The sequence below is a fragment of the Pan paniscus genome, chromosome 5 (assembly GCF_029289425.2).
Source record: "Pan paniscus chromosome 5, NHGRI_mPanPan1-v2.0_pri, whole genome shotgun sequence".
In the NCBI taxonomy this organism is placed as follows: domain Eukaryota; kingdom Metazoa; phylum Chordata; class Mammalia; order Primates; family Hominidae; genus Pan; species Pan paniscus.
Genome location: NC_073254.2, coordinates 44809656 through 44832871, shown reverse-complemented (window position 1 = coordinate 44832871; position 23216 = coordinate 44809656). Strand labels below are relative to the sequence as shown.

At 41.4% G+C, this 23216-nt stretch overlaps 1 long non-coding RNA gene across 1 annotated transcript in view; it reads left to right on the top strand.

The window, feature by feature from the left end:
• The window catches only part of LOC112440070 (uncharacterized), a 106521-nt gene extending 87500 nt beyond the window's left edge, over positions 1–19021 (top strand). Inside the window, exons 5-6 of the long non-coding RNA XR_010112263.1 lie at positions 5163–5255; positions 5344–19021. This is a non-coding gene — a long non-coding RNA (uncharacterized LOC112440070). The remainder of the gene's footprint in view (positions 1–5162; positions 5256–5343) is intronic.
• Positions 19022–23216: the final 4195 nt, after the last annotated feature.

The window sequence follows — 23216 nt, the reverse complement described above, 5'->3', positions numbered from 1 at the left end:
AGATAAGAAGTGTTGGTGAGGATGTGGAGAAAGGGGAACCCTGATATGCTGTTGGTGGAAATGCAAACTGGTACAGCCATTATAAAAACAGTAAGAAGCTCCTCAAATAATTAAAAACAGAACTACCATATGAACCAGCAATTTCACTTCTGGGTATTTATAGCCCATATACTTCCCATGTTCTTTGCAGCACTATTCACAATAACCAAGATTTAAAAAACCCTAAATGTTCATTGATGGATGAATAAAGAAAATGTGGTATATACATACAATGCAATATTATTCAGCCTTAAAAAGAAGGAAATTCTGCCATTGGTAACAACATGGATGGACCTTGAGAACATTATGCTAAGTGAATATGCCAGACACACACTGTGCGACCTCACTTATATGTGGAATCTAAAACAGTCAAACTTACATAAACAGAGTAGAATGGTGGTTGCCAGGGACTGGTGGGGACGGGGAATGGAGGGTTGATGGTCAAAGTTACAAAGTTTCAGTTATGAAAGATAAAGAAGTTCTAGAGACCTACTATATAGCATAATGCCTATAGCTAAAAACACTGTATTGTATCCTTCAAATTTACTAAAATAATAGATCTTCGGCTAAGTGTTCTTATCACACACACAAAATAATAATAACAATAAAGAGGGTGTGTGGAAAGTTTGGAAAGTGATAGACGTGTTTTTGCTGTGATGATGGTTTCAGAGGTGTATACTTATCAACAAACTCATTAATTGGTATACATTAAATATGTATAGCTTTTACATGTCAATCATACCTCAATAAAGTAATGCAAAAAACCTGCACCTTATCCTGAAGGTACCATAGAACTTTCTGGCTTAAAGAACAGAGCTGGGGTCCAACACGATTCTTAACCGACGAGGCTGTGCAGCCTTTTCTAGGAGAACAGCAGCATGGTGCTTGTGTTCTCGGGACTCCAACGCATCACACACACCATCTGCTGGTCATCCTTTGAAGTATTAATGGAGCTTCTCCAGATGTCGCCTACACAGCTTCTCTGCTTTTTGCTCAGGTGGTCTTTCCTCTCTGGGTTGTCTCTCCTTATCTACCTTCATCCTCCAAATGTTCTCCATCAGGCTGGCCATCTGCCACACATGGCAGATATTTTTTCTTAAAAGCTGTCTTGCACAGAGAACAATGTAATGGTTGCCTAGTAGATTCACAGACCTTAATGATGCAGTGGTAGCAAAAGACATGACCACAGTCAATGGTCACTGGGTCTCTCAAGTAGTCAAGACAGATGGAGCACATTATCTCATCCTCCAGATTTCGCAGAGGGGAGGCAGCAGTTGTGATCACTATGCTCAAGTCCTGCCAAGAGTTCACTCTCAAAGTGAGAAATCATTCTCTAAGAAGACATGAAGAAAACAAAGAAGTTGTGAGTTTAATGAACATCAAAATGGAACCCATGAGAAAATAGTTTTTATGTTCAAACTGCTCCCAACCTTTTTTCTCAAAATCCAAAGTCCCTTCCAGAGCACTACTCAGAACACGTTCTGGCTTGCAGTGTCAGATGAATGTTAATTTTAGGCAGCTAGCTCTGCTGTAAGCATTTCAAAGGGTGCTCATATATGTAATTTTTTTTTCCCCGCGACGGAGTCTCGTTCTGTCGCCCAGGCTGGAGGGCAGTGGCACGATCTCGGCTCACTGCAAGCTCCACCTCCCGGGTTCACGCCATTCTCCTTCCTCAGCCTCCCAAGTAGCTGGGACTACAGGCGCCGGCCACCTTGCCCGGCTAATTTTTTGTGTTTTGAGTAGAGACGGGGTTTCACCGTGTTAGCCAGGATGGTTTCGATCTCCTGATCTCGTGATCTGCCCGCCTTGGCCTCCCAAAGTGCTAGGATTACCGGTGTGAGCCACCGCGCCCGGCCTCATATATGTAATTAAGTGGGAGTATCCTAGAAGATTTTGGACAACTAATTTTTCAATAAAGTCTAAAGGATTTGTGCCCACCTCTCAGTAGATCAGCTCAGTAAAATATATTTCCTGTAAATAATTCAAAAGTAGAGAATAAGAATTAACAAAATTTGGGCCTATATCTTAAAACTCATCTGAAAACATGAGAGCTACATATTAGAAACCACTAGGTTTTGGCCGGGCGCGGTGGCTTACGCCTGTAATCCCAGCACTTTGGGAGGCCAAGGCGGGCGGATCACAAAGTCAGGAGATCGAGACCATTCTGGCTAACACGGTGAAACCCCGCCTCTACTAAAAATACAAAAATTAGCCAGGCGTGATGGCCGGCGCCTGTAGTCCTAGGTAGTCGGGAGGCTGAGGCAGGAGAATGGCGTGAACCCGGGAGGCGGAGCTTGCAGTGAGCCGAGATTGTGCCACTGCACTCCAGCCTGGGCGACAGAGCCAGACTCCGTCACAAAAGAAAAGAAAAGAAAAGAGAAAAGAAAAGAAAAGAAAAGAAAAGAATGCACTAGGTTCATCCACAGGTCTGTTATTAATACTCTGCCTGAGAAATCTCTTTATCATGGTTTAAACTAATTTTTTCAAACATGTTTTGAAACATCACAGTAAAAAAGGCACTCATGTCCCAGTCTAATATACATGCATATGCACACACAGACACACACACAAATTTTGTTGGGTACCATTTTTCTTTATTATTTGTAATATATTCTGATTTTTAAATTACAGTCCGTTTTAAAAATGCTGGTTATAACCTGCAAAATTGGTTTCATGACAGTAGGTATCACCTACACTTTGAAAAACAAATCAAACCACAACTTTATCACTAACAGTGACCTCTACCTACAGATGCAAACTCTGGGGAGCTACCAAGGCCTACTGAACCACCACTTGAATGTACTACTTGCACCTTAAACTCACACATCCAAATCCACTATCTCTCTCATTCTTCCTATTCCTCAGGAACACGTACCAATAGCCACCCCATTATCCAAGCCATTACAGACAACAGTAAGGAGACTTCTCGAAAAATTAAAAGTAGAACTACTATATGATCCATCAATCTCACTAATGGATATATATCCAAAGGAAATGAAATTGGTACGTCAAAGAGATACATGCACTCCCATGTTCACTGCAGCGCTATTCACAATAGCCAAGATATGAAATTAACCAAAGTGGCCATCAAAGAATGAATAGATTTTTAAAAATGTGGCGTATGTACACAATGGAATACTTTTCAGCCATAAAAAGAATGAAATCCTGTCATTTGTAACAACATGGATGAACCTAGAGGACATTATATTAAGTAAGCCAAGCAATGGACAAATGGCACATGATTTCACTCATATGTGGAACTGCAAAAGCTGATCTCATAGAAGGGAAGAGGAGAATAGTGGTTACCAGAGACCGAGAAGGAGAGGGAGAAGTGACGATGTACACTCAAGTGAGAATGTACACTGAAAACTATAAAAAATTGCTGAAATTGAAGATCTAAATAAATGGAAAGACATCTTGTGTTGATGGGTAGAAAGACTTAAAATTGTTAAGTTGTCAATAATATCCAAAGTGATCTACAGACTCAATTAATCTCTATCAAAATTCAACAGCCTTTTAAACAGATATGGAAAAGCAGGTCCTTGAATTCATATGGAAATGTTCACAAAAAAACAACAGTGTTTGTAGGAAAAACAGAGTTTTGATAGGCAACTCAAAATCTATTCATCTTCATACTCATAACACTAACAAAACAATAACAATTCAAATAAAAATACTAGCAGAGTTTTTAAAAAGAAAAAAAAAAGACTTGTTAAACTCTAAATAGATGAAAGACTTTTTAAAGGGGGAACTAGGCTGAGCGGTGGCTCATGCCTGTAATCCCAGCACTTTGGAAGGCCGAGGTGGGCAGATCACTATGTCCAGAGATCGAGACCATCCTGGCCAAGATGGTGAAACCCCCATCTCTACTAAAAATACAAAAATTAGCCGGGCGTGGTGGTGCGCACCTGTAGTCCCAGCTGCTTGGGAGACTGAGGCAAGAGAATCGCTTGAACCCGGGAGGCAGAGGTTGCAGAGAGCCGAGATCTCACCACTGCATGCCAGCCTGGTGACAGAGCAAGACTCCATCTCAAAAAAATTAAAAAAAGGAGGCTGGGTGCAGTGGCTTATGCCTGTAATCCCAGCACTTTGGGAGGCCGAGGTGGGTTGATCACGAGGTCAGGAGATCAAGACCATCCTGCCTAACACGGTAAAACCCCGTCTCTACTAAAAATACAAAAAATTAGCCAGGCATGGTGGCACGTGCCTGTAGTCCCAGCTACCCAGAAGGCTGAGGCAGGAGGATGGCTTGAACCCGGGAGGCGGAGGTTGAAGTGAGCCGAGATTGCATGACTGCACTCCAGCCTGGGCGACAGAGCGAGCCTCCGTCTCAAAAAAAATAACAACTAAAAGAATGAAAAAATAAAATAAAATAAATAAAGGGGGAACTAAAGATACAAGGGGATAAGGAAAGATGGAAGCTGCTGCTTTATGGAGACCAGGTGGAGGGACATCACCATGAGAAGCTATAGAGGATAAGCAGTTGAAGCTTTGCACAAAATGTAGATGACAAAGACGGGTAGCTCTGGATGGTTATTTTCTGCTTGTTTGTTTTGCACCTGCTTAAAAAAAAACCTGATTTTTTTTTTTTCTGCATTGCCACCTTCCTTCTTTCATTAAGAAGCTGCTGTTATGGCTCCAAATAGGACCTTGTGCCATGAAGTGCAATCTGCACTAACACATCTACAAATGCATGTCAATCACACCTAAAGTAGAAAAAGAAAGCTCTTGTGGAATTATTCTAAAGCCTAATGGATTTTTCTTCCCCACTCTTAAGGGGCATCTCAGCAACAAGTTGTTATGGAACTGTGGCAACATCTTAATATTCCCATTCTCAAAATAGTTCAGAAAAAGTGCATGAAAATTGGGGGAACTACTTAGTAAGCACTTCAGGATAGAGAATGTAGCCAAAATGAGTAAAGTGGAGAAGGAGTCATCGGCATTGTGCACAGCATTGTATTCATAGCTTGCTCCCTTAAATCGTGTTTGGGACTTGGCTGCTATTTTGGTACAGCTGCTATTACTCAGTGCAGAACATTAACATATGGGGGAAATTGTATATTACACAATGCAGCTTCCACATTATGCTGACACCATTCCTCTACTTGTCCATTTACTTTAAGAGACACTTATTGATGCAAAGGAGACTGAACAGTGAAGGATCTCACTCAGAATCCTGTCCACAATCTGTCCAGTTTATACCTTCCCCCGAAGAGGTAATCTCTTTTGTTAATTACCTGTGTATCTTCCAATTTTTTCATGATAATATAATAATGACTCTTCATTCCCTCTTTTTTAACACAGAGGTAGCCTGTTATACAACGTTCTTCACCTTATTCTCTCACTTCACAATATATCTTGGAGATCTTACCAAAAGCACACAGAGACCTCCTGCGTTGTGATTAGCTTTTCATTGCATAATATTCCATTGTTCGTGTGTGTGTGAGTGTTTAGTTAGTCTCAAATTGATAGGTGCACGAATTTTCCCAATCTTTTGTTAAGGCAAACAGTATTGAATAAACGTATACATAATATTTTTGCATGTGTGTAATTATATCTGTAGAATGAGTTTCAAAAAATGAAATTGAAGGGTTTAAGGCTGTATTCACAAACAATTTTGAAAGGTATTGATTGCCTAATTGTCCTCCAAAAGATTTGTCCCAAACTGGACTCCTATAACCAATAAATCAAAGTGCTTGTTTCTCCATAGCCTTGTCAACAGAGGGTGTTGCCAAACTTTTAACTTTTTGCCAATCTGACAGGAAAGACATGGTATCTCCTGTAGTTTTTCTTCTTCCTCTGGTAAAAGCAAGGTTAAGTGTTTTTTCATGCATTTAATAACTATTTTTGTTTCCTTTTCTGAGTTTCTTCACAGTTCCCGAGACAGAAAAAAGGAAAAAGGATTTCAGCAGACAGAATTTCAACAACAATTGTCTGTTAAAATTCTTTTTACTTTTTCTTTCAGAGATTGCTAGTCTCTTTCTTCTCAATTTTAAGGTGCATTTTAATTGCTAAAGAGGTCATTTCTTTGGATGTGATATGCATGCAAATATTTCTATAAGTTTTTCATTTGTCTTTTGATTTTTTATGATATTTTCTGCTACTCAGAACTGCTTTTTATTTTATGTAGTTCAGTTTATTAATTTTCTGTCCTATGGCTTTTACGATTTGGAGTTACAGTTAGATAGCCCTCCTCCAAAGTTAGAAAGGAATATTTCCTTTTTTTCATTGAAAACTTTGACCCATTTGGAGTTTATCATGCTATACAGTTGGAATTGTGCCCAACTTTAAATATTATTTCCCGTGTAGTTATCCAGTTATCTCAAAAGCATTTATTGAATGGTCATCTATCTTTTCCACTGATCTGAGATCCCATTTTTATCATCCAGTAAATTACTGTATGCTTGGGTCTATTTCTAGATTTCCTTTTATTTTTCATTGATCTGTCTGTTCAACCAACATCACATTCTTTTCATTATTGAGGCTTTAGAATGTTTTCATATTTGGCAAAGACAGTTTTTCTCAAGCTCCCCTTGTCTGAGGTTTAGTTGGTATTCTTTCTTTATTTTTCATATGAATCTTTGTATCAGTTTATCTAGTTAAAAAGAACACCTGGCTGGGCACGGTGGCTCACGCCTGTAATCCCAACACTTTGGGAGGCTGAGGAGGGAGGATCACCTGAGGTCATGAATTCGAGACCAGCTTGGTCAACATGGTGAAACCCCATCTCTACTAAAAGTACAAAAAATAGCTGGGGTGGTGGTGTGTGCCTGTAATCGCAGCTACTCAGGAGGCTGAGGCAGGAGAATCGCTTGAGCCCGGGAGACAGAGGTTGCAGTCAGCTGAGATTGTGCCGTTGCTCTCCAGCCTGGGCAACAAGAGAAAAACTCTGTCTCAAAAAAAAAAAAAAAAAGAACACCTCTGGTATTTTTATTTTTTACAAGTTAAATTAAGATTAGCCCGGAGGGATGATAACTTTATGATGATCAATGTATGTATTCGAGAAATATTTCAGGTTTTTAAAGTATTTAAGTGTTTGTTACATATAGGTATCACACATTTCAAAGTAAGTTCATTCCAGAGTATTTTATCTTTTTGTTGATATTATAAATAGTATCTTTTCTTCTGTTATATCTTCTACCTAAATGTTGATTTGGATACATGAAAACTATTTACTTCTTCCTATAGCTATTTTATTCTGCATGTTAGGGTAGAAAACAAAACTGTAATAATGGAGAAAACTGTAAATGAGATGACTCAAACAAAATAGTTTATTTCCATCTCAACAGTCCTGGGTAGGTTTATCAAGATGGTGAGTGGTTGTACTCTATGAAGTCACTTAGGGATGCATGCTATTAGAAGTTCTTCTATCTTCAACATGTGATTACAAGATCAATTTGCTTCAACCAATGATGAAGGGTTTCAAGAAGGGCTGAAGTTCAAGGTCTCTTTAATCTGTGAGGTGACTGTTTCATTTATCACAACTTATATTCCTTTGTCAAGGCCCTAGTCACATGGCTACATCTAACTGCAAAGAGGGCTAGGAAATGTGGTCCAGCCAGGTCTCAGCTATACTTTATTTGTTTGAGAGAAGGAAAATGGATTTTGTGGTCAGTTAGAAGTCATTACACAGACCAGCAATGGTCACCAATAATCCACATATACTCTACTTTTCACCTTTAGAAAAAACTCACCTCACCCCCTAGGGAAATATCTCATCCAGTTATGACATCCAGCTCAAAATCCAGGATCTTTAGGTGACATGCAGTTTTCTATTGGATATACACTTGAGTCCTCATGGCCCAGTGACCCATAAAGTAATAAAATCTAAATTATCACCCTCTACCACGTAAACACAGATAATATACAATGGTGAAGTGAGAACAGGATAATGGCAAAAGAAACTCTTATTTAAAAAACAGAAACACACAATCATTGGCCCACAGCAATGATTAAATCTTACTGGGTAGGAATCCTAAATTATCCTTGTCCTCTCAATGGAGTAAGTTCCAAGCTTAGTCCATCTGACTATCACTGGTCCTCTCTGTGGGAGGAACTCCTTTGTTTGTCATCCTGACCACTGGCTTTGCTTTCTGGAAGATTCTTTCTTCTCCATTATCTACCATAGCCAATATAAGAAGAAGTGAGGAGTACTCATTTCTTAGGATTGCCCCGTACAGATTTTGCAGCCTGACTTCTGTGGTTGCAATTTGAGGGCCTATGAGTTATTTTAAGCTTAACCACAGGCTTTTTCATGTTAGGCTTTATGGCTTCCTTGGGAATACAATTTCTTCAAAAACTAAAAGGGCTTCTTGTTTATTTGTTTCATGCATCAATGACCACAACCAAAGTTCTTTTCTAGGTCTGATTCTGAAATCTTTTGTTCTAAGCTCTGTTGAATGACTCATGTCACTCTTAATTTAATGGTAACAACTTTGAGTGGGAAGAAAACTCCTTTAATCTAATTGTTTCCTTAGGCGTCTGTCCTTCTGTTTGCCTTAATACAAGGCCTTTGGGAAAAGCTTAGAGGAAGGTATTAGTTTTTTATCACTGATTTAACAAATTACCACAAACTTAGTTGCTTAAATATAAATTTAATATATAAATATAAATTTATGATAATATAATATATAATATATATTTATAATATAAATTTATGATCTTACAGTTCTGTAAGTCAGAAAACCAACACTAGTTTCGCTAAGCTAAAATCAAGGTATCAGTAGGACCACATTACTTCTAGAGGCTCACAGGGAGAATCTGTGTTCTTGCCTTTTTCAGCTTCTAGAGGTTGCTGGCATTCTTTGGCTTATGGCCCTGTTTCTCCACCTTCAAAATCAGCAATATAACACATCTCTCTGACCCTTTGTCCCATCATCACATGTCTCTCTCTTACTGCAGCTGGGAAAGATCTTCTGCTTTTAAAGACTCATGTGATTAAATTGGGCCCACTGGAATAATTCAGGATGATCTCCTCATCTCAAGGTCCTTAATTGCATTTGCAAAGTCCCTTTTGCCATGTACGGTAACATATTCACAGATTCTGGGGACTAGAATGTGGACATTTTGGTGGGGGGACAGTCATTATTTGGCCTAACACAAGCAACTAAAGCCATATTTCCTGTTATCTGAAATATAAAAGCATTTCTCAATCTTGTAAAGACTCACATCTCTGGACTCTATTTCCTTCAATCTCTGCTTGCAATCTGGTCATTTCTTGCCTGAGTTTGCACTTTCTTATAATATTTTGCTAAATGCAACAAGAAGCAGGCAACACTGGAAACAATCTAAATTTCCATCAACATTTGAATGAATAGACACATTGTAGTACATCCATACAATAAACTACTATATGGCAATAAAAAGGAATGGACTATTTATACACTCAACAACATAGATTAATCACAAAATAATTATGCTGGATGAAAGAATCTAGACAAAAATAGAGTACATATTATGAGTTCATTTATGTAAAATTCTAAAAAAGGAAGCCAACCTATAGTGACAGAAAGCAGACCAGTATTTGCCTGGGGATGGGTTATAGGATGGGTTGAATTCAAAGGAGCAGGGAAAAGCTATGGGGGGGGTGACAGATATATTCATTATTTTAATTGTGGTGATGATTTCACAGGTGGATTCCTATGTCAAAACTCATCAAATTATATACTTTAAATACATGCAGTTTACTAGTCACGATAGTGAAGACGTGGAACCAACTTAACTGCCCATCAACTGTAGACTGAATAAAGAAAATGTAGTACATATACACCATGGAATACTATGCAGCCATAAAAAAGAATGAGATCGTGTCCTTTGCAGCAATATGGATGGACCTGGAGGGCCATTATCCTAAGTAAATTAATGTAGGAACAGAAAACCAAACATCACATGTTCTCACTTATAAGTGGGAGCTAAACATTGAGTATACAAGGACACCAAGAAGGGAACAATAGACATTGAGGTCTATTTGAGGATGGAGGGTGGAAGGAGGGTGAGGATCAAAAAACTACCCATCAGGTACTATGCTTATTACCTGGGTGATGAAATAATCTGTACAACAAACCCCTGTGACACACAATTTATTCATGTAACAAACCTGCATATGTACCCCTGAACCTAAAATAAAAGTTGGACAGAAAAAAAAAGAAATCTGGAAGCACACACAGAAACACACACAGAGCATGACGGCTCCAAAGACAACCAGGCAAAATCTGTTACTTTATCAACAAAAGTGCATTATTTTCATTCCCTGGTATTTGTTGCTAATGTAAATTTTGTTCAACAACCTGAATAGAATTAAGCAAAGCTTTGGGAATTTTTGCCAGGCAGGTACAAAAATATGTGTGCTATTTTTTTGTTCCACATCTTGAGAGAGCATGAAAAACATAAATATGTGCAGTTTTTTGAATATCAGTTGGACTCAATAAAGCTATTTTTTAAGGTGTGCTAAAAAATAAACAAAGAGATGCATTCATAGTATTGCATATGGGATTTCACTGAGACATAAGCTCATGAAGGTTGGGGCCTTTGTTTGGTTCATTACTGTATCACCAGAACCTATGATAGCACCTGGCACATATTAGAGGTTCAATATATCCCATATAACTTGTAGAAGGCAGAAGAATGTCCCTATCCCCAAGATGTCCATGTCCTAATCCCTAGAACCTGACTATATTATGTTATATGGCAAAAGAGAATTAAGGTTGCTAATCAGTTGACTTTGTAAAAAGGGAGGTTATTAGGCCGTATGAGGTCCAATCTAATCACACCAATCTTTAATAAAAGTGGAAAGAAGCAGCAGCAGAAAGTAGCTCGGAGAGATAGGACATGAGATGGACATAACCAGCTGTTGTTGGATTTGAATACATAGAAAAGAGGCTATGAGCCAAGGAATTCTACAGCCCTTTGAGCTGTTAACAGCTCTGTTTAAAGCCAGTAAAAAGACAGGAACCTAGTCCTCCAACTACAAGGAATTGAGTTCTGCAAGCAACCAGAATGAACAGAAAACAGATTTTCCCCTAAAGCCTTCAAAAAGAGATGCAACCACACTAACAACTTGATTTTAGCCCATTGAGACTTGTTTCAGACCTCTGACCTACTGAGGCAAGATAAGTAAGGTTAGGAGGCCATACTAACTTGTCTCATGTGTGAAGCCCCACGGCTCCTTTTACAGTGAATTCTTTTCACTTGCACCCTCCTGCATCAGCACTGAAGTCTTTTGCAAGACAAGCAGTCCTGCAGGATTCTGCCAGGTGGTTACAAGTTCTTGATACCCTATACAGCCTGGGAAAGAGAACGAAAGCCCTTTGTTCATGATGTAGCTACCCATCTCCAGCCAATCAGCACCAAAAGCCCAAGAAGCTATTAGCTACAAATTCCTGCCTTGGTTGGGGTGGGTGGAGGCGTGACTGGGAAATTCTCCAGGGTCTTGCATACACAGCTAGGCTCAAGGTTTAGCTTATGGTGACCTTTTCCTCATTGTAATAGCAAAAAACACACCACCACGTGGGGATTTTATACGCTAATGATACATGGGATGCGTGTTAGAGCAAGTAGCTCATGTGCCAACCACAGGTCTGCCTTGGCTTACTTGATCTCACCAGTATTTTATTAATACGTATGTACAGTTTCCACAAAGGAAATTCCCCTTAAGGCACTAACTGCTGCCTCTAGCTTTGAGCTAGCTTTGAGCAGCCCACTCTGCCTCTCAGAGTGTACTTTCACTTTGCAATAAACTCCTTTGCCTAGTCTTATTTTGGACTCACTCTCAAATTCTTTTGTGTGGCCCAGAATCTGAATCTGGCCCACCAACGACATTGCAGAAGTGTAACAGAATACATTCGTGTTGTTTAAACAGCTAAGTTTGTGGTAATTTGTTACAGCAGCAATAAAAACCTAATCCATAACTAAAAGAAGCCATGTTCCAGTCCCTAGAAGCACCAAAGAAGCTGCAATGTCCTCGGCCCCCAGTTTAGGGGAATGGAGTGGATGTTGAAAGCTTCTGAGGGGAGGAAGAGCCTGAAAGACATTCTCTAGGAAGGAAAGGGCAAACTGGGAGTGAGTCAGAGCTTTATGATTGACTACACTCTTTTATCATTCATAAAGACTGTCAGAGGCATTCCAACCAGAGCGACGCCATTTTGAGTGAGGGCTAGGAAAATGAGGCTGCAACTTGGCGGGGTGCATTTCCAGAAATATAGGTATTCCTAGCCTCTAGACATTTATGGTTAAGGGAATAGATTAATAATGTTTACTAGGCCAGAAAAGGTGGCTCACACCTGTAATCCCAGCACTTCATGAGGCTGAGGTGGGTGGATCACAAGGTCAGGAGTTCGAGACCTGCCTGGCCAATATCGTGAAACCCGTCTCTACTAAAAATACAAAAATTAGCTGGGTGTGGTGACATGTGCCTGTCCCGACTACTTGGGAAACGGAGGCAGAAGAATCGCTTGAACCCAGGAGGCGGAGGTTGCAGTGAGCCAAGATTGTGCCATTGCACTCTGGCCTGGGCAACAGAGGGAGACTCTGTCTCAAAAAAAAAAAAAAAAAAAAGTTTACTAAACTGACCCAGATTTAGCAATGTCCAGATAATCCTGACACCTGGAGAACAAAGGCACTTCTAATTTTGCTTTAAAGATAATAATATTGATTCTTGCAAAACATAGTAATTAAGGAAATTAATCCTTTATCACAAACTCTTGTAGCAGAGCACATCTTCCCATGATCTTCTTTTATCATATATATATATATGATATATATATAAAGATATATATATAAGCATTGTACCTAGGGTGGACACGTTCCTCCTCTTACTTTCTGGAATGCCCTACTCTGTCTATGGGGTAGCTCTTCTTTCACCACTGAACTTGCTTTTGCTGTGCACTCCAGCAGACTTGCCCTGAATTCTTTCTTGCACGAGATCCAAGAACCCTCTCTTGGGGTCTGGACTGGGACCTCTTTCCTGTAACAGGACCACCTTCCACAAATGGACCCAGGTTCAGTGTCCACTCTGATTCACTGTCCCATGCTGCCCTCCCTAAAGCAGGTACTTTGCCACTGGTTTCACACATCTGGGGTGAAGAACTCTTCTTGATTTGTCCGGAACCTTTCTGGTTTTGCGTGGAAAGTCCTGTGTCCTGGGAAACTCCGCAGTCCCAGGCATCCTATACCATGCTTCATTTGCCAAAAACTGTGACCCAAAAAAATTGTGAACAGTGATTTTACTGCAAAATGTTGGAAACTCTGTAGAAAGTAGTTGTATGGTATGCTGTGAAAATAGGGAATTATTTTTGGGTATTTGATTTTGTAACACTTTTCTGATTATAAAAGCATTAAATACACATTTGGAGGTACTTGGAGAGACAAAGGAAAGCTTAAAGCAATGCTTTTCAAGCTTTGTTATGTGTAAGAATATCTTGCTTGAAATGTAGAGTCCCAGGCTGCAATGCAAGAGTGTGCATCAGGAAGAGTGGAGTGTTGCCCAGAAATCTGGAAGGTAAGAGAAAAGGCTAGCCACTAATAGTAGTTTAAATGAGTCGAGAGTCTGGTCTACATTTTGCATGTCTAATAGACATCTCAAAATTAGCATATCCAAAATCAGATCCAAATCCTCTCCCCTGGTCTGTCCCTGCCCACGCCCCTACCCTCTATCAAGTCTTTCCCATCTCAGCATCCTTCCAGTTGCTTAAGCCAAACACCTGGGCATAATCCTTGTCTCTATTGTTCCTATCACACCATACCTAATTGTGTTAATTCTATCTTCAAATGTATTCTGAACTTGACTATTTCCCACAACCCCCACCATCACTTGCCTAGTTTATTTCAATGGCCTTCTGACAGATGTTGCTACCTCCATTCTTGTTTCCTTGGTTCTATTTTCAACAGAGGAGCCAGAGAAATTAAAACATGAGTTAAAGCCTATAGTCAGAGCCTATCAGTCCTTTGTCCTTTTAGTGCCATCCATCTCACTCAAAGTAGAATCAAAGTCCTTAGAATGGGCCACATGGTCCTACCCAGCCTGGACCCGCTCACTTCTGTTGAGCGAATGTCCTGCACTTCACCTGATGACCTCATGTCCTGCACTTCACCCCTCCTTCACTCTGGTCCAGACACACTGGCATCCCTACTGCTCCTTATACTTGCTAGGCATGCTTCTGCCTCAAGGCCTTTGTGCAGACTCTTCCCGTTGCCTAGAACACATTTCTCTCAGATATTCTCAAAGCTGGCTCTCTAACCTCTTTCAGGCATTTGCTGAAATATCACTTTCTCTGTAAGGACTTCTCTAACCTCCCTATTTAAAATTGTAACATTTTCTCCCCGCTCCCTGTTCCCCTTCTTGGTTTGTGTTAATTCATAGTACCTACCACCATCTAATATTACAAATTTTTTTTTTTTTGAGACTGAGCCTTGCTCTGTCGCCCAGGCTGGAGTGCAGTGGCAGGATCTTGGCTCACTGCAACCTCTGCCTCCCAGGTTCAAGCGATTCTCCTGCCTCAGCCTCCCAAGTACCTGGGACTACAAGTGTGTGCCACCACGCTCAGCCAATTTTTTGTATTTTTAGTAGAGACAGGGTTTCACCATGTTAGCCAGGATGGTCTTGATCTCCTGACCTCGTGATCCACCCGCCTCGGCCTCCCAAAGTGCTGGGATTACAAGTGTGAGCCACTGCATCCGGAGTATTACACATTTTTTATTACTTTGTTCGTGGTTTGCCTTCCTCCAACAGAACACAAGCTCCACTGGGATTTTTGTCTGTTTTGTCACTGCTTTATTCCCAGGACCCAGAAGAGCACTTAGCATAAAGTAGATGCTCAATGAGTATTGGTGAAGTCATGGATGGATATATAACATATGACAGAGCTTGCAGTGTAAAACAGTGGGGAAAATTAGAGGCTGTGCATTAGATGACACTGAGATAATTAGTTAACCATATGGAAAAAAGGGGAAACAAATATATATTTTGCTCTAAACACAAAAATTAATTCCAGATCTATAAAGATTTACATATGAAAGGCAAATGTCTCAGTTGTTCAGGCCTCTATGACAAAAATACCATAGACTGGGTGGCTTAAATAACAACCACTTATTTCTCATAGTTCTAGAGGTAGGGGAAGTCTGAGCTCAGGGTGCACAGTCAGTTTCAGATGAATGTTCTCTTCTGGATTGCAGACTGCTAACTTCTCATTGTGTCTTCACATGGTGGAAGAGACAAGGGAGCTCTTTGGGGTCTCTTTCATAAGGGCACAAATCCCATTCAGTAGTGCTCTGATCTCATGACCTAATCACCTCCCAAAGGCCCCACCTCCAAATACCATCACACTGAGGATTAGGTTTTAACATGTGAATTTTGGGAGGGACACAAGCATTCAGTCTATAGCAGCTAAACTGAAAAATATTTAGTCAATAATATAGATTATCTTTGTAATCTCAAGACAAGGTAGGACTTATTAAACTAGACCAAGAGTCCAAAACATAAAGATTGATACATTTAGCTACTTTAGAATGAAAAAACAAATGCTTCTCTCTTCTCAAAAGATGACATAAAGAGAGAGAAACAACAAGCCAGAAACTCCAAGAAGATGTTTGTAACACATATAACCAACAAGGAATTAGTGTCCAGAATATACAAAAAACAAATATTTCCCGTAAATCTGAAACCAACCCATTTGTCCCATAGGACTGATTATGTGTGTGTGTGTGTTTTTTTTAATAAACATAGAAATTTACCCTACAAGTCTTAAAACTTGAGAAACTTACATTTGTCTTATCTGAGTTCCTTTCTCAGGAAATTGACCATCAGGGCTCCCTGGTAGTATCAGGAAACTGAAACTTACCTTTCACTGCAACTGCTAAGACACCAGACCCCTCACCCTTCATGACTGCCTAACTGACCCCAGGCTGCATGTTGACCAACTCCTCTTCCTTACCCCTCCCTAATTCCTGTTCTCCCATATGTAGTTACCTTTCTTCCCTGCTCTATAAACCCTTAATTTTAATCTGTTGAAAAGAGGAGACAGAGTTAAGACTGATCTCCAATCTCCTCGGTTGCAACACCTGAATAAAGCCTTCTTCCCTCGCAATATTTGTTGTCTCAGTGATTGGCTTACTGTGCAGTGAGCAACCTAGACCAAACCCTTGGCATTTTGGTAACAAATCCAAAAGAAAACTAAAAATAGCCAATAGAAGAAAGTATAAAAAACATAAAAGACACTATACAGAAAGAGAAATAAAACTGGCCAAAAAAAAAAAAAAAAGGAAAAAAGAAAGAAAAGAAAAATGCTCAGCTTCATTAATAATTAGGAAAACGCACACTAAAACCAAATGCAATAACATTTCACACACATCAAAATGGCAAAAAGTCAAAAGTCTGACAATTCCAAGTGAAGTTGCAGATGTGGTTTAATGGGAATTTCAACTGCCACTAAAGGGAATGTAGATTATACAACCCCTGGGAAATACTCTCCCCTCACAAAGTAACACTATATATACTGCAATCACATTCTAAGACTCAGAAATTTCATTACTAGTTACATATTCTAAAAAGTCTTGCAGGTATGTGCCAGGGTACATGTATGAGAATGTTCATAGCATCATTGATCATAACAGCAAAACTATGAAGACAAACCAAGTTCTAAGAATAGTAAAATGGAGAAGAAAAAAAACATGGGACTTTCAAATTTGGAATACCACACAGCAGTGAAAATGAACAAGCCAAAGCTATATGCATCAAGATGGTGAATCTCAAAAATAAAGACAAGTCACAGAAGAACACATACATTACAATTCCACGTATACAAAGTTTAAAAATAGGCAAAACTAGACAATATCCTGTTTAGGGATACATACATGTATCAAGGAAGTATAAAGAAAAGCTAGGCCTCAGCCTCTCCCTCTCCCTCTCCCCCTCTCCTTTGGATCGCCCTCTGTTGCAGAGGCTGGACTGTACTGCCGTGATCTCAGCTTGCTGCAACCTCCCTGCCTTGGGCTCCCGTGATTCTCCTGCCTTGGCCTGCCAAGTACCTGGGATTGCAGGCATGCGCTCTCACGCCTGACTGGTTTTTGTATTTTTGGTGGAGACGGAGTTTCGCCGTGTTGACCAGGCTGGTCTCCAGCTCTTGACCTCAAGTGATCTGCCCGCCTTGGCCTCCCAAGGTGCTGGGATTGCAGATGGAGTCTCGCTCACTCAGTGCTCAATGTTGCCCAGGCTGGAGTGCAGTGGTGTGATCTCAGCTCGCTACAACCTCCACCTCCCAGCCGCCTGCCTCGGCCTCTGAAAGTGCTAAGATTACAGCCTCTGCCTGGCCGCCACCCCGTCTAGGAAGTGAGGAGCGTCTCTGCCTGGCCGCCCATCGTCTGGGATGTGAGGAGTGCCTCTGCCCGGCCGCCCCATCTGGGAAGTGAGGAGCGCCTCTGCCCGGCCGCCCCGTCTGGGAGGTGAGGAGCGCCTCTGCCCGGCCGCCCCGTCTGGGAGGTGAGGAGCGCCTCTGCCCGGCCGCCCCGTCTGGGAGGTGAGGAGCGCCTCTGCCCGGCCGCCCCGTCTGGGAGGTGAGGAGCGCCTCTGCCCGGCCGCCCCGTCTGGGAGGTGAGGAGCGTCTCTGCCCAGCCGCCACCCCATCTAGGAAGTGAGGAGCGCCTCTGCCTGGCCGCCACCCTGTCTGGGAAGTGAGGAGCGCCTCTGCCCGGCAGCTGCCCCATCTGGGAAGTGAGGAGCGTCTCTGCCCAGCCTCCCCATCTGGGATGTGAGGAGCACCTCTGCCCGGCCGCCACCCCGTCTGGGAACTGAGGAGCGCCTCTGCCCAGCCGCCCTGTCTGAGAAGTGAGGAGTGCCTCTGCCCGGCAGCTGCCCCGTCTGGGAAGTGAGGAGCGTCTCTGCCCGGCCGCCCATCGTCTGGGATGTGAGGAGCGCCTCTGCCCGGCTGCCCCGTCTGGGAGGTGTACCCAACAGCTCCGAAGAGACAGCGACCATCGAGAATGGGCCATGATGACGATGGCGGTTTTGTCGAATAGAAAAGGGGGAAATGTGGGGAAAAGAAAGAGAGATCAGATTGTTACTGTGTCTGTGTAGAAAGAAGTAGACACAGGAGACTCCATTTTGTTCTGTACTAAGACAAATTCTTCTGCCTTGGGATGCTGTTAATCTATAACCTTACCCCCAGCCCCGTGCTCTCTGAAACATGTGCTGTGTCCACTCAGGGTTAAATGGATTAAGGGCGGTGCAAGATGTGCTGTTAAACAGATGCTTGAAGGCAGCATGCTCGTTAAGAGTCATCACCACTCCCTAATCTCAAGTACCCAGGGACACAAACACTGCGGAAGGCCGCAGGGACCTCTGCCTAGGAAAACCAGAGACCTTTGTTCAAGTGTTTATCTGCTGACCTTCTCTCCACTATTATCCTATGACACTGCCACATCCCCCTCTCCGAGAAACACCCAAGAATGATCAATAAACACTAAAAAATAATAAATAAATAAATAAATAAATTAATTAATTAAAAGAAAAGCTAGGATGGCTGGTGTGGTGGCTCGTCTTTAATCCTAGCACTATGGGAGGTTGAGGCAGTAGGATTGCTTGAGGCCAGGAGTTTGAGACAAGCCTGGGCGACATAGCTAGACACCATCTCTACAAATATAATAATAATAAGAAAAGCTCACTGGGACCGGGCACGGTGGCTCACACCTGTAATCCCAGCAGTTTGGGAGCCTGAGGCAGGTGGATCACCTGAGGTCAGGAGTTCAAGACTAGCCTGGCCAACATGGTGAAACCCCGTCTCAACTAAAAATACAAAAAAATTAGCTGGGCGTGGTGGCGGGCACCTGTAATCCCAGCTACCTTGGGAGGCTGAGGCAGGAGAATTGCTTGAACCTGGAAGACGGAGGCTACAGTGAGCAGAGATCACGCCATTGCTCTCCAGCCTGGGTGACAAGAGCGAAATTCTGTCTCAAAAAAAAAAAAAAAAAAAAAAAGAAAGGAAAGAAAAAGAAATGAAACCAAACAAAAAGAAAAGCTCACTAGGTGTGGTGGTATGAGCCTGTAGCTGAGGTGGGAAGATCCCTTGGGCTCGGGAGTTCACATGCTGCAGTGAGCTATAATTGTGCCACTGCACTCCAGCCTGGATGACTGAGTGAGACCTAATCTCTTAAAAATAAAAATAAAAGCTGGGTGCGGTGGCTCACGCCTGTAATCCCAGCACTTTGGGAGGCTGATGGGGCGGATCACGAAGTCAGGAGATTGAGACCATCCTGGATAACACGGTGAAACCCCGTCTCTACTAAAAATACAAAAAAATTTGCTGGGAGTGGTGGCACGTGCCTGTAGTCCCAGCTACTCAGGAGGCTGAGGCAGGAGAATCGCTTGAACCCAGGAGGCGGAGGTTGCAGTGAGCCGAGATTGCGCCACTGCACTCCAGCCTGGGTGACAGAGCGAGATTCTGTCTCAAAAAATAAAAATAAAAATAAAAGCTAGAGAATGATTATCACAAAAAAATGCAGCTCTAGCAAAGAGAGAGGGAGAGTGATCTATTGGTTAGGAGCACGTAATAAAAGATATTGGAAATATTTGATTGCTTAGAGTGACAGATGATTACATAACATCCTTTATTATCTCATCAATACTTTAAAATGTGTATATGGATTATATGTACACTTTTGAATATATATTTCACAGTTTTTGAGTAAAGAAGGAGAGAAAAGGAAACAGAGAGCAGGTGCAGACAATATTTTCTAATTTTGCTGTAAATGTGGAGCAGGAAAATAGGAGAGTACCTGAAGCAAAAACCTTTTAAAAGCTTATGTTACCGGCCAGGCGCAGTGGCTCACGCCTGTAATCCCAGCACTTTGGGAGGCCGGGGTGGGGCGGAGAGGGGGGTGGTGGATCACCTGAGGTCAGGAGTTCAAGACCAGCCTGGCCAACATGGTGAAACCCCGTCTTTACTAAAAATACAAAATTAGCCAGGAGTGGTGGGGGGGCGCGCCTGCAATCCCAGCTACTGGGGAGGCTGAAGCAGGAGAATCACTTGAAACCCAGAGGCGGTGGTTGCAGTGAGCTGAGATCGTGCCATTGCTTTCCAGCCTCGGTAACAAGAGCAAAACTCTATAAAACAAAAACAAAAACAAAAAAACTTATGGTATCAAGGAGTTTGTCTTGTTTTGGTTTTTAAAGCGATATATTATAACATGTTTGTATGCTCATGAGAATAATTCAGTGAAACGGTATAAAAATTTGCTGAAGCAGGAGAGTAGATATTTATAGATGGTTAGTCCATTTTTGAGAAAACAAAGAGGATGGGATCTAGCCTTGTCAGGGAGAGTAGAGACATCAAGGTGGTTCTGCTATGGCAGAACTTGCTGGAAACCCACTCTCTAGGGTGCAGGCAAAAGCTGTTCATACCAGAGACACTCCAGTATAAAATCCCTTCAGGAGGGGTGCCTAAGGAAGCTGCTCGCTGCTGGGTGTTGCTGACTGTGACTGAAGTAACTGGACACTAGGTAAGTTTTGGGTGCTGCAGGAGCAGGTGCTGGTAAACCATGCACTCACTGCAGGAACCTGGCAAACAGCACGCCAGAACCAGGAAGGAAAATCGTTTTTCCCTGCAATGACTCTCCAGTGCCCTCTACTGACAAAGCTTCAGGGCCAGATGGCAAAGAAAACATAATTAAAAGATTCAGGATCATTTTTGGAGCTGAGAGGCACTAAATCCATAACTCACAAACTGGGGAATGGAGAGATCAGGCTGACAATACCTGAATCTTCCATCAAATCTACCATCACTAATAGTGGGATGAGATCATATACCTCTAAATGTGATACCATAGGTACACAGCACTGCTTTTGAAGTATTCTCCTTAAAAAATTGAACCCAGCCGGGAGCGGTGGCTTACGCCTGCAATCCCAGCACTTTGGGAGGCCGAAACGGGCGAGTCACCTGAGGTCAGGAGTTTGAGACCAGCCTGGTCCAACATTGTGAAACCCCGTTTCTACTAAAAATACAAAAATTAGCCTGGCGTAGCGGCGGGCACCTGTAATCTTAGCTACTCAGGAGACTGAGGCAGGAGAATCACTTGAACCCAGGAGGCAGAGGTTGCAGTGACCCGAGATTGCGCCACTGCACTCCAGCCTGGATGACAGCGAGACTCCATCTCAAAAACAAACAAACAAAAAACCCCAAATCTGATAAAGCCTTTTAAGTAAATAAAAATAAAAGCTAAGGAATGATTATCACAGAAATGCAGAGTGATGCTTACCTCTACAGCAGAGAGAGACGGACTAGTAGTATCTGGGTTAGGGACATATGGTGAAAGATATTGAAAATGTTTGATTGCTTAGAATGAGAGATGACTACATAGCATCCTTTATTATCTTATGAATCTTATCTAAGATACACAGGAAATAGAGGAACAAGTTAATTGATACCATGAGGAAGCAATCAACCAAATCCAGTACTGGGAACATTCTATGGGATAAATGAACTGGCTTCTCCAGCAAATTAATGGAATGAAAATAAAGGAAGGGTAGATTGTTATAATAAGATTAAGAGACATAATAATAAAATGCAATGTATTGCCAAAGTATAATTTTTAAAAGTCAATGACAGTATCCTATACAAAGAAAAAGTGAGCATGTATCAAAGATGTACTAACAAGAGACTAGTAAAAAAAGAACCAGTTCAAAGAGAATTTGGAAGATTGAATATACATACACTGGACATACATCTTCTATACCTCCACTGAACAAAATTCATTGACATTGCTATTGACCAAGAATCATTTCCATTGATATCACTTTTCTGCAAGTTAATGTCTACCCCTAAGGAGTACTCTAAATACCCTAAAATACTAAATCAAAGTTAAACTACCCTAGAGAATTAAATAATTTTTACGTAGGCCTATTAGAAAATGCTACAGTGTCGGCCAGGCGCGTTGTATCAAGCCTGCAATCCCAGCACTTTGGGAGGCCAAGGCAGGAGGATTGCTTGGGTCCAGAAGTTTGAGACCAGCCTGGGCAACATGGCCAGACCTTGTCTGTATAAAAAATACAAAAATTAGCCAGGCATGGTGGCACACATCTGTCCCAGCTACTCAGGAGGCTGAGGTGGGAGAATTGCATTAGCTCAGGAGGTCGAGGCTGTAGTGAGCCATGATTGCACCATTGCACTCTAGCCTGGGTGACAGAGTGAGACCCTGTTTCAAAAAAAAAAAAAAAATTTTTTTTTTAAGTTGAATTTGTCATTATATATTATACAATATATTTTCACTAACTTTTGAGCTAATAGACATTTAAAAGTCACCAAATTTGGAATACAAAGTATTTTAAATGACATCCCAAGTCATATAAGAGATTGGTTCAGCCTACGCTTTCTGTTCAAAACCCAGTAGTTAATGCTATTAGCATTCAAAATGCCTTTTTTTCCTTTTAAAAAGGACAGTTAAACCTGTTATTTTTTATCCTGCAGCCAGTTCTTAGCACAAAAGCAGGCAGATTTTAGTAGCACAAAAGTTATTTATTAGCTTATGCCTCTACCAGAAAACAGAAATGTTGGCTTAAAATTGTTTCATTGATGTAACTTTTACCTTTTCCTTTACAGATATTCATTTATTCATTCTGGCCCTAATACCAAGGCATCCTTCACACAAAAGATTCAAACAGATTCTTTGCATCTTTACCAATGGGAGTTTCATGTTTTCAAGTTTTTGTTTGTTTGTTTGTTTTTTGTTTGGAGGCCTCTTTCCAAGCACTCTAGTATTCTTAAAATCCTGAGATTCTGAATGGTATGATTTAGCTCAATATGTTTATACTAAAGTTAGGGGAAAAAAACTAATATATTTTCCTTACCCATCACAAGGTTTATGCTGAGACTTCAATAACAAAAAACAGACTAACAAGAGAAAAGCATGCACATTTATTTTATCCAAGTTTTACATGATATGGGAACTTTCAGAAACGAAAACCCAAAGAAATGGGGACATTTGTGTAGTTGTATAGACAGTCAGGCAGATGTATGATTGCAAGGACAAAAGTGTATGAGCTAACGGTGATAAACTGAGAAGTTGGAAAGGCCTGTCTATTCAGTTTCTTCTTGGCATACCTGTGTGGCAGTCCCTCCCTCAGGGCATAGGAGAGGATGCCTGTTATATAAGGGGCTTCAGATGAAGGAGGGAGAAGGAGGGAGCAGGTCAGAGAG